Here is a 15,765-nt window from a genome sequence, read left to right as displayed (position 1 = left end):
AATAAGTACTTTTTGAATGAATGAATGAATGAATGAATGAATTTAATTCTTATTTTACCTCTCAAGTGGCATTTGACATAGTTGATTTTTTGTAGGACATTATTCTCGTAATGGCTAGGCCATTCTTTCTTTTTTTTTTTTTTTTGAGACAGAGTCTTGCTCTGTCGCCCAGGCTGGAGTGCAGTGGCGAGATCTCGGCTCACTGCAAGCTCTGCCTCCCGGGTTCACGGCATTCTCCTGCCTCAGCCTCCTGAGTAGCTGGGACTACAGGTGCCCGCCACCATGCCCGGCTAATTTTTTGTATTTTTTAGTAGAAACGGGGTTTCACCCTGTTAGCCAGGATGGTCTCGATCTCCTGACCTTGTAATCCACCTGCCTCGGCCTCCCAAAGTGCTGGCATTACAGGCGTGAGCCACTGCACCCGGCTAGGCCATTCTTTCTACCACTCCTGCCATTTTTTGTCTCTTTTGCTAGCCCCTTTTCAATTTGGCCTCCGTGTGTGAGATTTTCTCAAGACTCAGCCTTAAATCCTTTTGTTTCCTCTCTCTGTAGGAGACCTCATCCAGTCCCATAGCTTTAAATAACACTTACATGACAATGATTCCCAAATGTGTATCTTCATCATTTTGCCTGTCTGCCTCCCTGCCCTCCTTCCCTCCCTCCCTCCCTCCCTCCTTCTCTCCTCTCCCTCTTTCTTTCGTCTTACTTTTCTTTTCTGGGATAGAGGCTTACTCTGTTATCCAGGCTGGAGTGCAGTGATGCCATCTCAGGTCACTGCAACCTATGCCCCTGGAGCTCAAGCAATCCTCCCACCTCAGCCTCCCAAATAGCTGGGATTACAGGTGTGCACCACCATGCCCAGCTAATTTTTGTATTTTTTTGTAGAATATTTTTTGTTTCACCATGTTGCCCAGGCTGGGCTCGAACTGCTGGGTTTAAGTGATCCACCCGCCTCAGCCTTCCAAAAGTGCTGGGATTACAGACGTGAGCCACTGTGCTCAGCCTCTCCATCTTTTTTGAGTGCCAGTCATTTTCTATCTCCATTGGGATGTCTCACAGACATCTCAAATTTACATTCCAAACTGAACTCTTAATCCTCATTTCCTACTGCTAAAGTTGCTCTGGCTCCAACGTTCCCCATTTCAGTAAATGGCACTTGTGTCTACCTTGTTAATATAAGTCAGAAACCTGAAGGGGAATCTTTGGCATCTCCCTTTTCCTCCTCACATCCATTCCATCATCCATTTCTGTTGATAGTCACTCCATAAATATTACCTCATTTGTCACCTTCTCATCTCTGCCACTAAAACTACTCCAGCTAGTCTAAGCCACCCTATTTCCAGTTAAACCAATTAAATAAATGCTTAATTGGTTTTCTTCCGTCCATCATTCCCTCTAACTCCCTTCAGTCAGTTCTCCACACTGAAGCCAGAGTTTTAAAATGCATATCTAATCATACCATGCTCTTTCCTCTTCCCTCAAGCCTTTTGCTCTCTGTAGGCTCCAAGCAGGTGCCTTAAGTGAGTGGTATTGGGTATATCATGGGTTTTAATAAAGAGTGGTAGAAACTGTGGCAAATTGAAGAGTACATGCTCTAAGGTATCCACTTGTTAGTTCTAGTATATTGTTGGCATGAAGGAGTGTAGACTTAGAATTGCTAATCTTCTGATTTCTTTTCAAAAAGAAGCCAGAAGTCTGGAATTTTTAAATTGTGAATTTTCTTTATTTTAAAATGTTGATGAACAATTTAAATTTTAAAAATGTGTATACTTAGGGATAAATCTAATAAAAATAATGAAATAATAAACTTAATGAAATAATTAAATGAAAATATTGGCTGGGTGCAGTGGCTCATGCCTGTAATCCCAGCACTTTGGGAGGCCGAGGCGGGCGGATTACTTGAGGTTAGGAGTTCAAGACCAGCCTGGCCCACATGGCGAAACCCTGTCTCTACTAAAAATACAACAATTAGCTGGGCATGGTGGTGGGCATCTGTAATTCCAGCTACTCAGGAGGCTGAGGCAGGAGAATCACTTGAACTGAGGAGGCAGAGGTTGCAGTGAGCTGAGATTATGCCATTGTACTCCAGCCTGGGTGACAGAACCCTGTCTCAAAAAAGAAAAAAAAAAAAAAAAAGAATATAGGACCTTTTACACTGAAAATTATAAAACATTGCCAAGAGAAGTTAAAGAAGACCTAAATAAGTGGAGATATACCATCTGCATGATTTGAAAGACCCAATATTGTTAAGCTGTCCAGTCTTCCCCAAATAATCTAAAGATTGTGTCTTCCCCAAAATCTCAGCAGGACTTTTTGGGGAGAAATTGACTTTCTGAATCTAAAGTTCACATGGAAATACAAGGGACCTAGAATAGTCAAAAAAAATTTACAAGAGGAAGAACAAACAAAATTACTTGATTTCAAAACTTATTATAAAGCAAGAGTAATCAAGACAATGCAGTATTTACCAGTCATTGGAATAAAATAAAGAGTCCAGAAATAGATACATACATATATAGTCAATTGATTTTCAGCAATAACTCAAACATAATTCAGAAGGGGAAAGGATAGTCTTTTTAACAGGTATTGCTGGAACAACTGGATATTTGTATGTAAAGAAATGAACCTCAATCCCAATCTTATATGGTACATAAAAATTAATTTGAAATGGTTTGTAGACCTAAACATACAAACTAAAAGCATAAAACTTATAGGAGAAATCATGGGACTAAATCTTTGAGACCTTGACATAGGCAGATTTTTTTTTTTTTTTTAGCACATGTAAGGAGCACTCACCGTAAAAGTAAAAATTGATAAATTGGATTTTATTAAAATTAAAACCTTCTGTTCTTCAGAAGACACTGTAAGAAACTAAAAAGGTAAGCCACAGACTTGGGAGGAAATATTTACACATGCTATATATATCCAGAATATGTTAAAAAAAACTTTAAAAATTTAATAATATGACAAATGGCCCAATTAAAAAATAAGTAGAAGACTTGAATGGACATTTCTTAGAAGGAAATATTTATGGGCCGGGCACGGCAGCTTACGCCTGTAATCCCAACACTTTGGGAGGCCGAGGCAGGCGGATCACCTGAGGTCGAGAGTTTGAGACCAGCCTGACCAACATGGAGAAACCTCGTCTCTACTAAAAATACAGAATCAGTTGGGTGTGGTGGCGTATGCCAGTAATCCTAGCTACTTGGGAGGCTGAGGCAGGAGAATCACTTGAACCCAGGATGCAGAGGTTGTGGTGAGCCGAGATCGCGCCGTTGCACTCCAGTCTGGTAACGAGAGCGAAACTCCGTCTTGAAAGAAAAAGAAAAAATATTTATGAATGTCCAAAACATGTAAAAAGATACTCAACATAATTGCAAGGGAAATATATATTTTTTTTTTTTTTTGGGAGACAGGGTCTCACTTTGTCACCCAGGCTCGAGTGCTTTGGTGTGATCATAGTTTACTGCAACCTTGACCTCTGTGGCTCAAGTGATCCTCTCACCTCAGCCTCCCAAGTAGCTGGGACTACAGGTGGGTGCCACCGTGCCTGGCTAACATAAAATTTTCTTTTATTTTTTTATTTTTTGAAACAGGATCTCCATCACTCAGGCTGGAGTGCACACGATCCCGGCTCACTGCAACCTTTGCCTCCTGTGTTCAGGCAGTTCTCCCACTTCAGCCTCCCGAGTAGCTGGGACCATAGGTGTGTGCCACTACGCCTGGCTATTTTTTGGGTATTTTTTGGTAGAGATGGGGTTTCACCATGTCGGCCAGGCTGGAAAATTTTTTTTTTTCTAGAGACAGGGTCTTTCTGTATTTCCCAGGGTGGTCTTGAATTCCTAGGCCCAAGCAATCCTCCTGCCTTAGTCTCCCAAAGTGTTGGGATTACAGGTACGAGTCACCATGCCTGGGCAGAAATAGAAATTAAAACCACAGTGAGACAGCATTTTATTCCCATTAGAATGACTAAAGTTTAAAAAGATGGCCAGTTCCAAGAATTAGTAAGAATGTAGAGCAGTAGGAGTTCAGGACTGTTGCTGGTAGGAGTGTGACATGGTACAGCCACTTTGGAAAGTTTGTCAGTTTCTTACAAAATTAAATATATACTTATTCAATTTAGCAATACTACTTATAGGTGTTTGTTACCCAAGAGAAATGAAAACATGTGGTCACCAGAAAACCATGTGAATGTTCATAGCAGCTTTATTCATAATAGCTGGAAAAATTGGAAACAACCCGAATGCCATAAACAGGTGAATGGATAAACAAGTTGGATAAATAAACAATGGATTACTACTTAGAAAAAAGAAAGGAATGAATTATGGATACATGCAGCAATGTGAATGAATCTCAAAAACATGTTGAGTGAAAGAAAACAAAAGAGAACTTACTATATGATTTCATTTATAGGAAGTTCTACACTAGGCAAAACTAACCTATGGTCGTAGAAATTAGATCAGTGGTGATTAGATGCAGTAAGGGTGGAATATTGACTGCAAAGGATATGAAGAGTGATGGGAATGTCTTTGTTGTTGTTGTTTTTGGGCCAGGGTCTTGCTCTGTCACGCAGGGTGGAGTGCAGTGGTATGATCATGGCTCACTGCAGCCTCGACCTCCTGTGCTCAAGTGATCCTCCCACCTCAGGCTCCTGAGTAGCTGGGCAGCCATGCACCACTATACCCACCTAAGTTTTAAACATTGTTTTGTAGAGACAGAGCCTTACTATGTTGTCCAGGCTGGTATCAAACTCCTAGCCTCAAGTGATCCTCCTGCCTTGGGCTTCCAAAGTGCTAGGATTACAGGTGTGAGTCACTGTGCCTGGCTTATGGAAATGGTTTTTTTCTTGATTGAGATTGATGGTTTATGAGAGTATACACTTATCAAAACTCACTGAAATTGTACACTTAAAATGTGTGCATTTTATTGTATGCAAATTATACTTCAAAGTTGATTAAAAAGTACTCTCCAGGTCAATACTCTGTGGACTAAACAAAAAACGTTTGCGTGCCAAATTTGATTGAGGTAGCCAGTTCTTAACAGCTAATCTACACCGCCACACATGCGCGTACTGTAAGAGTGCCTGACTTGTAATAGGTCCTCACATTTCTGTTGAATGAATGAATGGCTGAATAATGTACCTTCTTGCAGCCCCATTGCAAGAAGATAATTCATCCTTCATTCTCTTGCCGTTTCCTAACTGCAGTCATTTTAGAGAGTTAGTTTTTTTTGGTTTCTCCTGGAAGTGGTCTCTTGAGTATGCATGAGATCATTCATTCATTCAAATAGTTACTGAGTATCTACCATATGTATTTACACTGCCTAAATAAAGTACTTGCTCATTGTGAGGAATTACACAAATGTCAGTTGATTATATATGAAATTTACATTTGACTTATAAAAGCAAATGCTGGATAAGCTGTTCTTAGAATCTGTTTCAACTACCATTTCTTTGGTTTTTGCCTTTATACTCTGCTATCTGTGGAAAAATAACATAGGCTTAATAACAGACTCTGTACATAACTTCTCAGATGAGAAGAAGCAAAAACATTTCCAAATATCATTCTGGTATAGCTATAGAAATTGTTTTTGTTTTTTTCTTCCTTTCCAGTTAGAGTCTGAGCAATGAGTGGACTGACTTAATTTAGTTGCTAGAACCAAATTGCTTCTTGGTCTTGTAGTTAGTCTATAGCTGTGTGCTGTCTTCATGAAATCTGATTATGACTAATGTAGACTTTTATAGGTCATCAAGCAGAATTAGTCTGTTTTTGTTCAAACAGAACTTTAAAAATTACTGGTTATCATTCTGTACTGATAATTGTCATTTCTCTAACCTTGGTCAAGCTGCCCTGAATTCATGGAACAGCTTTCCTTTCCCATGCTCCAAACTGTCCTTGCTCATTTTTAAAGTTAGCATGAGTCTAAACTCCTTTGGAAAACAGCTTTCTTTGGGCAGGGTGCAGTGGCTCAGCTTTCCTGTTCCATGCTCCAAACTGTCTTTGCTCATTTTTAAAGTTAGCATGAGGCTAAACTCCTTTAGAAAACAGCTCTCTTTGGGCAGGGTGCAGTGGCTCATTCCTGTCATCTCAGCAGTTTGGGAGGCTGAGGTGGGAGGGTTACTTGAGGCTAGGAATTCGAGACCAGCCTGGGCAACACAATAAGACCCTGTCTCTACAAAAAATTTAATCAAAAAAAAAAAAGTTGGATGTGGTGGTTTGAGTGCCTTTAGTTCTAGCTACTTGGGAGGCTGAAGCAGGAGGATCGCTCGAACCCAGGAGGTCAAGGCTGCAGTGAGCAAAGATTGTGCCACTGCACTCCAGCCTGAGTGACAGAGCAAGACCTCTAAAAATAAAAAGTAAAAATAGGCTGGGCGCGGTGGCTCAAGCCTGTAATCCCAGCACTTTGGGAGACCAAGGTGGGCAGATCACTTTAGGTCAGGAGTTCGAGACCAGCCTGGCCAACATGCTGAAACCCCTTCTCTACTAAAAATACAAAAAATCAGCCCAGCATGGTGGCACACGCCTGTAATCCCAGCTACATGGGAGGCTGAGGCAGGAGAATCACTTGAGCCTGGGACATGGAGGTTGCAGTGAGCCGAGATTGCGTCACTGCCCGCCAGCCTGGACAACAGAGCAAGTCTCTATTTAAAAAAAACAAAAAAAGTAAAAATAAAAGAAGACAACTCTCTTTGGTGAACACAAATGAATCATCCAATCTCAAATTTGTTTTCAGACTCACCTCTTCCTTTAATGCCCTTCTATTATTTCTCTTTTTTTACTTATTTTTCCCTCCAAGACTTTTTTTCCCCTATTTATGTCATAGTGTCATTGGGGTAGTAGTTGAGCCTAATTGATATATTTTCTTTCTTATGTATCTAATATAATATCTGTGCCAAGCAAGTTTAATAAAACCAAGAAGATTGATGGTGGATTCCTAGTATGAAGCTGAATAATATGTGTTTAGAGTCCATAATGGATAAAAAGTACAATACTTTAGATACTGTGGACCTAGGTCTTTTCTCCCCCACTTTTTCTTGGCACATTCCCCTGAAAAGGAAGCCAAGGAGATTAAGAGCTGCTTCTGTCTGATAATAGCTCAGAAATTTAAGAGGAGGCAGTTCCTACAGCAGCAATCTGAGTCCAGTAAGAGAGCTTAATGAACTCCCTTTACCTGTACAGTAGTCAGTTTGTCTCTGCTGACACATCAGAGGAACTGAGAGAAATTTAACAGGAATATAAGAATGAGGAAAAAAGAGGCTTGGTACGGTAGCTTATGCCTGTAATCTCAGCATTTTAGGAGGCCGAGGCTGGTGGATCATCTCAGGTCAGGAGTTTGAGACCAGCCTGCCCAACATGGTGAAACCTTATCTCTACTAAAAATATAAAATATTAGCCGGGCGTGGTGGCAGGCACCTGTAGTCCCAGCTACTCGGGAGGCTGAGGCAGGAGAATCGCCTGAACCCAGGAAGTGGAGGTTTCAGTGAACTGAGATCACGCCACTGCACTCCAGCCTGGGCAACAGGGTGAGACTCTGTCTCAAAAAAAAAAAAAAGGAAAAAAGAAACAGGCATTTGAAATTGCATGTATGTGTAATCTTGATAGTTTAATTTGGAAAGATCTATTTATCCTCTTTTCTCTGATTAGAACTGTTTGTACTTACGCTCAAGCTAGAATTAATATATTAAAGAGGACATACGTTTATCTGCCTTTCAGAATATATTATTTCAAATACCTGTTATCTTTGATGGGTTTACTTTTTTTTTGAGCTAGAGTCTTGCTCTGACTCTGAGGCTGGAGTGCAGTGGCACAGTCTCGACTCACCACAACCTCCACTGCCCGGGTTCAAGCGATTCTCCTGCCTCAGCCTCCCGAGTAGCTGGGATTACAGGTGCCCACCACCACGCCTGGCTAATTGTTTGTATTTCTAGTAGAGACGGGGTTTCACCATGTTGGCTAGGCTGATCTTGAACTCCTGACCTCAAGTGATCCACCCACCTCGGCCTCCCAGAGTGCTGGGATTACAGATGTGAACCACCGTGCCCAGCCTAAAATCTTGGTTAGTCATTTTTCACTATCAAAAATTGAAAGTGGTTTTTTTTTTTGTTAAAGAGACAGGGTCTCACTCTGTTTCCCAGGCTGGCAGTGATGCAGTCTTAGCTCACCATAGCCTCAAACTCCTGGGCTCCAGTGATCCTCCTGCCTGAGCTTCCTGAATAGCTGAGATTACAAGTGCAAGCCACGATATCTGACTAAATGTACTTTCGGGCTAAATGTAATCTTTTTTTTTTTTTTTTTTTTTGAGAAGGAGTCTTGCTCTGTCACCCAGGCTGGAGTGCAGTGGTGTGATCTCAGCACGCTGTAACCTCTGCCTCCCAGGTTCAAGTGATTCCCCTCCCTCAGCCTCCTGAGAAGCTGGGACTACAGGTGCGCACCACCACAACCAGCTAATTTTTTGTATTTTAGTAGAAATGGGGTTTCACCATGTTGGCCAGGATGGTCTCAATCTCCTGACCTCATGATCTGCCTGCCTTGGCCTCCCAAAGTGCTGGGTTTATAGGGATGAGCCACCACGCCCAACTAAATGTAATTTTATATTCTTACCAACAGTGTACAAGGGTTCCAGTTTCTCCACATCTTTACCAAAACTTGTTTATTTGATTACAGTCATTCTAATGGGTGCGATGTGGTAATTTTACATTTTTAGTATTTTCATATATAAATGATAACATAATGCTGCCCCTGTGGTTATCACATTACTGTGTTCCCCCTGCCAACAGAAAAGTACTTCATATTGAAGTACTTTTATTTTTATTATGCGTAAGAGCAGGGACCTTGTCCATCTTCATCACTAGTATCCCTAGGGCTCAGACAGTACCTGACACGTTATACTTGCTTAGCAAGTATTTGAATGAATAAATGAATGGAAAGTAGGGAGGCATGGTGTAGTGGTTAAGACCAAAGACTTTGGCGTCAAACAGACCTGAGTTTGAGTCCTGGTTTCCTCATTTGTAAAATGGATTTGATAGTGCCTGCCTCATAGGATTGTGGTGGGATTAAATGAGATCACATGAACAGCACCTGGCGCACTGTAATTATCCCATAAGTGGCAGCTGTTATTTAAAAAGATCACCTGGCCAAAGGGCCATCAGTAGACTTGAAGTTTAAAATTTTTCATCTGTCATTAATAAGCTACATAATACTGAACAAGTTGTCTAAACTCTCTGGTTCTGAGTTGTTTCCTCTGTAAAATTAGGACCTTAAGTTAGATGACAGGCCGGGCATGGTGGCTCATGCCTGTAATCTCAGAACTTTTGGGAGGCCTGGGCAGGTGGATCACCTGAGGTCAGGAGTTTGAGACCAGCCTGGCCAACATGGTGAAACATCGTCCTGTCCCTACTAAAAATAAAAAAGTAGCCGGGTGTGTAGTCCCAACTACTCGGGAGGCTGAGGCAGGAGAGTCGCTTGAACCCAGGAGGCAGAGGTTGCAGTGAGCTGAGATTGTGCCACTGCACTCCAGCCTGGGCGACAGAGTGAGACTCTGTCTCAAAGAAAAAAAAAGTTAGATGACCCCTGATGGCCCATCTGTGATTTTCATTTGATCCTTACAGTTGTTACTGTATTAATTGAAGGAATTATTACCATGACAATCTCAACTTTATTTATATTTGAGATTGTTAATCCCAGAGTCTAAATCTCAGAAGCATCTAAACAATAGAACTGATGTTAAAGAATTTTTCTGAAGAAAAAATCATTCCATTTAAAAAGTTACACAATTGGAACAGTTGAAGAATAGTTTACCCTAGTGTGGAGTGTTTAATAATGATTTAATGTGCCAGGCTATGTATGATTGCTCAGTAATCATAGAAATGGATGAATGCAGATTGTAATGCAGATTGCACTGATAGCTAGGTGGTTTTGCTGAGTTGTGTTGTGCTCAGCTGTTGGGAAGGCTTGCTTTAAGGATACCTTTCTGTCCATGCTATGGTGCTGATTTGTGGAGGAAATAAAATAATCCTTAAGAGAAGATTTCTGATTTTTGATATGTAGCTTGTTGTGTACCTGTTGTTTTTTTTTTTTTTTTTGAGACGGAGTCTTGCTCTGTCACCCAGGCTGGAGTGCAGTGGTGTGATCTCGGCTCACTGCAAGCTCCGACTCTCAGGCTCACGCCATTCTCCTTCCTCAGCCTCCCGTGTAGCTGGAACTACAGGTGCCCGCCACCATGCCCAGCTAATTTTTTGTATTTTTTTTAGTAGAGACGGGGTTTCACCGTGTTAGGATGGTCTCGATATCCTGACCTTGTGATCCGCCCTCCTCGGCCTCCCAAAGTGCTGGGATTACAGGCGTGAGCCACTGTGCCCGGCCTTGTGTACCTGTTTCTTAGCAAATGTGACACCAGGTATGCAAACTCATTCTGGCTGGGCTTTGAGGGCAAGGAGGTTATGGCTTCACCCAGCACAGTTACTTGTTTTTCATACAAATAACTTTGAGCAGATAGTGGAAGAAACTAATTTTCTATTGTGTATCTGTTTTCTGTTAGGCACTGTTAGGTGCTTTCATGTATGCTATCTTACTTGATTTTATTTGTTAACAAAATAGTTATTTTTGTATGTATGTGTTGCTGAGTGTCACCACCCCAAATCACTTACAAGACACTCCTGAGCTTGATAATGATTTTCGTACATGAGTCCCTGGAGCCTTTGTTAGGAGGTCACTGCTGCTAGCCCCAGAAATTATATGCTGCCTTCAAAGAGGAGCTCCTTTGGCTTTGTTAGGAACAAATAACCTTATAGCTTTTGCCACCAAACTCCCTTATCTCTTCAGAGCTTCTTTCTGGTGGTCTGATGTCTCCAAAGAGGAATCCTAAGCACTTTTTCCCTCTGAAAAGAATTATAATTGGTGATTAGGCCTCCAGATGCAGCATATACACACGCACACTGTGTGTGTATAACATGCACACACACACAAACAAAAACTTACCTATTATTAGTTCATTGGTCATGTGGAAGAATTTCTGTAATTTAGATCTTTGTTTAAACATTTGTCTAATGGAAAGGATATGGGACGATGGAAGCTACTTAATAGCTATGTGACCTTGAGACAGTGTAAACTCCTGGGTCTCTGTCCTCATCAGTAAAGTGGAAATATACTTAACCTTTTTAGGGTGTGGTCAAGATAAAGTGAAATATATGTAAAGCTCATGAGTATTTAACAGATGTAGGCATTGTTTCCTGTTACTCCTTCCATTCTGTTTTTCAAATGACGAGTAAAATCTCTTTGAGCATAACTAACTTTATTAAGTCTCTTTATTAAGATTATTTGGCCACATGCCCCAGAGAGTAAAGGTGAAATTTATTTTCCTTTCCTTATCAATTACAGATGCTACTAGAAATTTATTCTTGTGTAGACTTTGGTATGAGAATTTTTTTTTTTTTTTTTCAGAGAGAATTAAATGAGTTTGCTTTAGGCAGCTTTCTGAGAGCTGGCAGATTTGGATAGGAATATTAGAATTGCTTTCATAGTGGAGTCCCCACCTGGAACATAGTTGGCAGGAGGAAGAAAGGTTATATAATCACATTCCTTATCAGATTTTCCGTAGAGTTTATTGTCTCCTGACACACTCAAGGAAGTCTCTTACTCCTTTCCTTTCAATCAAGAAGCTGATTATGGAATAGGAGGTGAGTAAATGAAAATTAATCTGACTTTAGCAATTTGAGAATGACAAGAATGCTAACCACCAGGCATGTGGGCTTGTTTTAGCTTCCCAGGAACCTCCTCAGAGGGCATGACATGTTGGTTGTAAGCATTAAAACAAACAATCCCAACCCAAACTGTAGAGGAAGCCTGGACTACTAAGTAAGGCAATTTAAAAGATTTTAGGTTGGTAATGGAATATAGAGATGATTTTCACTGGCCAAAATCAGTTTTGATGTTTTGGTTTTACTCATTTAAAATTCTTCTTGGTAAAAAATTATTCTTGATCAATCCATTCTTTCCAGAGTAACAAGAATGATCTTTTTAAAAACATAAACGGAATCACATCACTTCTCTGCTCAAAACTCTTACCTGCAGTGGTTTTTCCATTGTGCTTAGAATAATATCCAGATTTCATCCCATGACCTACAAGGTGCGCGCATACGGTATCTTTGCTGATCTCACCACCTCCTCTGGCATCCCACTTCCTTCAGTCGGCTGCACTGTCATCCATTGGTCTTCAGTCCTTTCAACTTTCCTTATCACTATATCTAAAAAGTTGGCACTTTCTGCCCACAAAAGTCCCTTCTTTGCTGGTTTTATAACTTGGAGAAGTTTGAAATTGGTTTTCTGCTTGATGGCTTGCCTACTTACTTGTTTTTGTTTTCCTGTGCTGTTAGATTATAAACCCCATCAGAGCAGAGACCATGTTTTATCTTTTTTGTCTAGTATGTTAGCACATGGTGGGTATCTAATATTTGTTGAATGAGTGATGGTTTGCTAATTTCTGCTTTACAGAAAAGTGGTTACTTCATAAAGAAATAGGCATTTGCTTGCTGGTCTTACAATCTGTAAGTGATAAAGGTTAACATGGGTCAGAAATAAATGATTCATGTTTTGGGGTTTAATTTTTCAGAATTTAACTTAGATGGTTACTCCTCTGGGAAGCTTTTCCTGATAGGTCATAGATTAGTCTCTTCTTGTTTGGTTTATGGCACCACGTACTTGCCTCATTCATTCAACGACAACAACAGACAGATTGCATTTATCTGTTTATCACTGTATCATCAGCACTTAGGTTGGTGCCTAAGTCAGCACATAGTGGTCGTGCTGAATAGTATGTTCAGTGAGGAATAAGTGTTAGAATTTAGGTATCTCTTTTTTTTTCTTTTTTTGAGATGGAGTCTTGCTCTGTAACCTGGCTGGAGTGCAGTGGTGCGATCTCAGCTCACTGCAACCTCCACCTCCCGAGTTCAAGAGATTCTTCTGCCTCAGCCTCCTGAGTAGCTGGGATTACAGGTGCATGCCACCATGCCCGGCTAATTTTTGTATTTTTAGTAGAGATGAGGTTTCACCATGTTGATCATGCTGGTCTCAAACTCCTGACCTTGCAATCTGCCCACCTCCATCTCCCAAAGTGCTGGGATTACAGGCATGAGCCACCGCACTTGGCCAGTATTTAGGTATCTCTTAAGAAACTAACAGCTTTAGGGCCGGGTGCGGTGGCTCACGCCTGTAATCTCAGCACTTTGGGAGGCCAAGGCGGGCGGATTACATGGTCAGGAGATCGAGACCGTCCTGGCTAACACAATGAAACCCTGTCTCTACCAAAAATACAAAAAATTAGCCAGATGTGGTGGCGGGCACCTGTAGTCCCAGCTACTCAGGAGGCTGAGGCAGGAGAATGGCGTGAACCTGGGAGGCGGAGCTTGCAGTGAGCCGAGATGGTGCCACTGCACTCCAGCCTGGGTGACAGAGTGAGACTCCGTCTCAAAAAAAAATAAAAAATAAAAAAATAACAGCTTTTACTCAGGTAGATTATGGAGATCACTGGTTCCAAGAATCACTTTGTTCTTTATCTGTTTTCCAAGTTCACCAGATCATGACATTAGTAAAATTTATTTTGAAATCTTTATTATGGAACATTTGAAACACATATAAAAACAAGGAGAATAATGCAGTGAACCACCACCATGGGCCTATCACCCAGCTTCAACAGTATTCAGAGGCTGGGTGTGGTGGCTCACGCCTGTAATCCCAGCACTATGGGAGGCCAAGGTGGGAGGATCACTTGAGCCCAGAAGTTCAAGGACCAGCCTGGGCAACCTAGTGAGACCTCATCTCTATAAATTAAAAAAAAAAAAAGTTAAAAAAAAAATTTTTTTTTCAACACGTGACCAATCTTGTTTAACATTACTCCACACCTCCTCCGTCATATTTTAAAATAAAATTCAGACATTTTACCATTTCATCTGTAAGTAATTCAGAAGAATATAGTCGATTTAAACACTAGTTAACTCTTGGAAAAACCAGAAGCAAAAATTCCATTTGTCTCCTTGAATCTCAGTGTAGATGCCAGCTGGTGAATTTCCATGTGCTAAGCCACTCCCAAGGCCTGACTCACTATCAAAAGTATATACTCTATTGTAATTGCTGAAATAGCAGCAGTTTGTTAGAATATGTTATGTTAGTTAAGTATGTTTCTATTGGATAGAGAGAGGTTACCAATAAGAAAAAACTCCTATGTGAGAGAGAAGTTTTTCCATTTGGAGATCTGATACTTTTTGATGTTGTAAATTACAGGCCTTTAAGATTTGTCTGGAAAATGAAAATGAAATGTGGTTTGTGGATTAATAGAGTAAATTCCTGTAGTTCTTTATGGGTGAATTCCTGAGAGTCATAATTAGCAGTAAAATGAAGAGCTGAAGTGTCGGAAGCCTCGGAGCTAGAAAGACTTCTCTAAGCCTTGGGAGGTAGACAGTTTAGAGCTTCGGCCAGAGGGAAAGTCACATGGCATTAGTAGTGATTATAGTTAGTTTTATTCTGGAAGTTAAAGTTGTAACCTAGACCTCTGTAAATAGCCTAGTGTGTACATAAAATTTTCTGCAGTAAGGGAAGGCACTATTTTTTCAGCAAATATTTTAAAGGATTAAGTACTGCCTTATAAAAATTAGAGATTGGCACTGAGTGAATGGTTGGACTAGAACTGTGCTTTCTTGTGATGCCAATTTTTTGTGAAGAAGAAATGAAGGGGAACAGAAATGATCATAATCACCTTTAACTATTGTTTTTTGAGATGGAGTCTCGCTCTGTCACCCAGGCTGGAGTGCAATAGTGTGATCTTGGCTCGCTGCAACCTCCACCTCCTGGGTTCAAGTGATTGTCCTGCCTCAGCCTCCTGAGTAGCTGGGATTACAGGCACATGCCACCACGCTTGGCTAATTTTTTTTTTTTTTTAAGTGGAGATGGGGTTTCACCATGTTGGCCAGGCTGGTCTTGAACTCTTGACCTCAGGTGATCCACCTGCCTTGGCCTCCCAAAGTTCTGGGATTACAGGGGTGCCTTTAACTGTTTTTTTAAACCAACCATATAGGAGAGCAAGACCTTGATTCTAGGAGGCTACAAGTCCTAGCCCTGCTGCGACTGCAGCCTTACTTTCTCCTTATCCTGAATCACCACGATTCTTCTGTGTGTAATATTGGCAGATGTTGGATGTGGTGATCCCAAGTTCATTCTTGGCAACTTATTTTGGAAAATCTGCCGTTTTATTCTTTCTGCTATACTCCCATATCCCTTAGTTAACTCCTGTATTGAAGTACTTAGCACACATGACTTGAATAGGGATTTTGTCATAATCATCTGTGTTTCCTTAGCATCTAGCACATGGTCACTTGGAAAATATTTGTTGACACATGATGATCACTTTCCAATGCTGAGATGGTGTGATTTTGTGATTTCTCCAATAACCTTGACCTAGATTGTGATACTAGTGGTAGTCTTGTATAGGTCCCTCTCTGTATTCTTCCTAGGTGCTTTGTTCTCAGGCTCTGGACCATTCTCTCGTTTTGGGACATTCCAGGGAACAGGAGAGAAAATTTGCGTTTAAAACAAAAGGAGTATGTTACATTGATGTTCCTCATTGCCAGGGATTACTGGAATGTTCCAGTTGCTATCAGGATGAATTCATTGTTGGTAACAGATGCCAGGAACTCATTATATTTTTGTTATTCTTCCTCATTTACTGAGATTTGGCCCTCTACCTCTGATTGTGATGGGAAAGGGATTTCAGTCTTGA

General features: G+C 40.9%; 1 protein-coding gene across 1 annotated transcript in view; it reads left to right on the top strand.

Annotated features, from left to right (window-relative positions):
• Positions 1 to 15,765, top strand: part of MRTFA (myocardin related transcription factor A) — a 216,579-nt gene that overhangs the window by 18,819 nt on the left and 181,995 nt on the right. The gene's annotated exons all lie outside the window — the stretch shown is intronic.

This window comes from Pongo abelii, chromosome 23 (assembly GCF_028885655.2).
Source record: "Pongo abelii isolate AG06213 chromosome 23, NHGRI_mPonAbe1-v2.0_pri, whole genome shotgun sequence".
Lineage (NCBI taxonomy): Eukaryota > Metazoa > Chordata > Mammalia > Primates > Hominidae > Pongo > Pongo abelii.
Note: the sequence above shows the minus strand (reverse complement) of the source record. Positions and strands in the feature narration are given on the sequence as shown.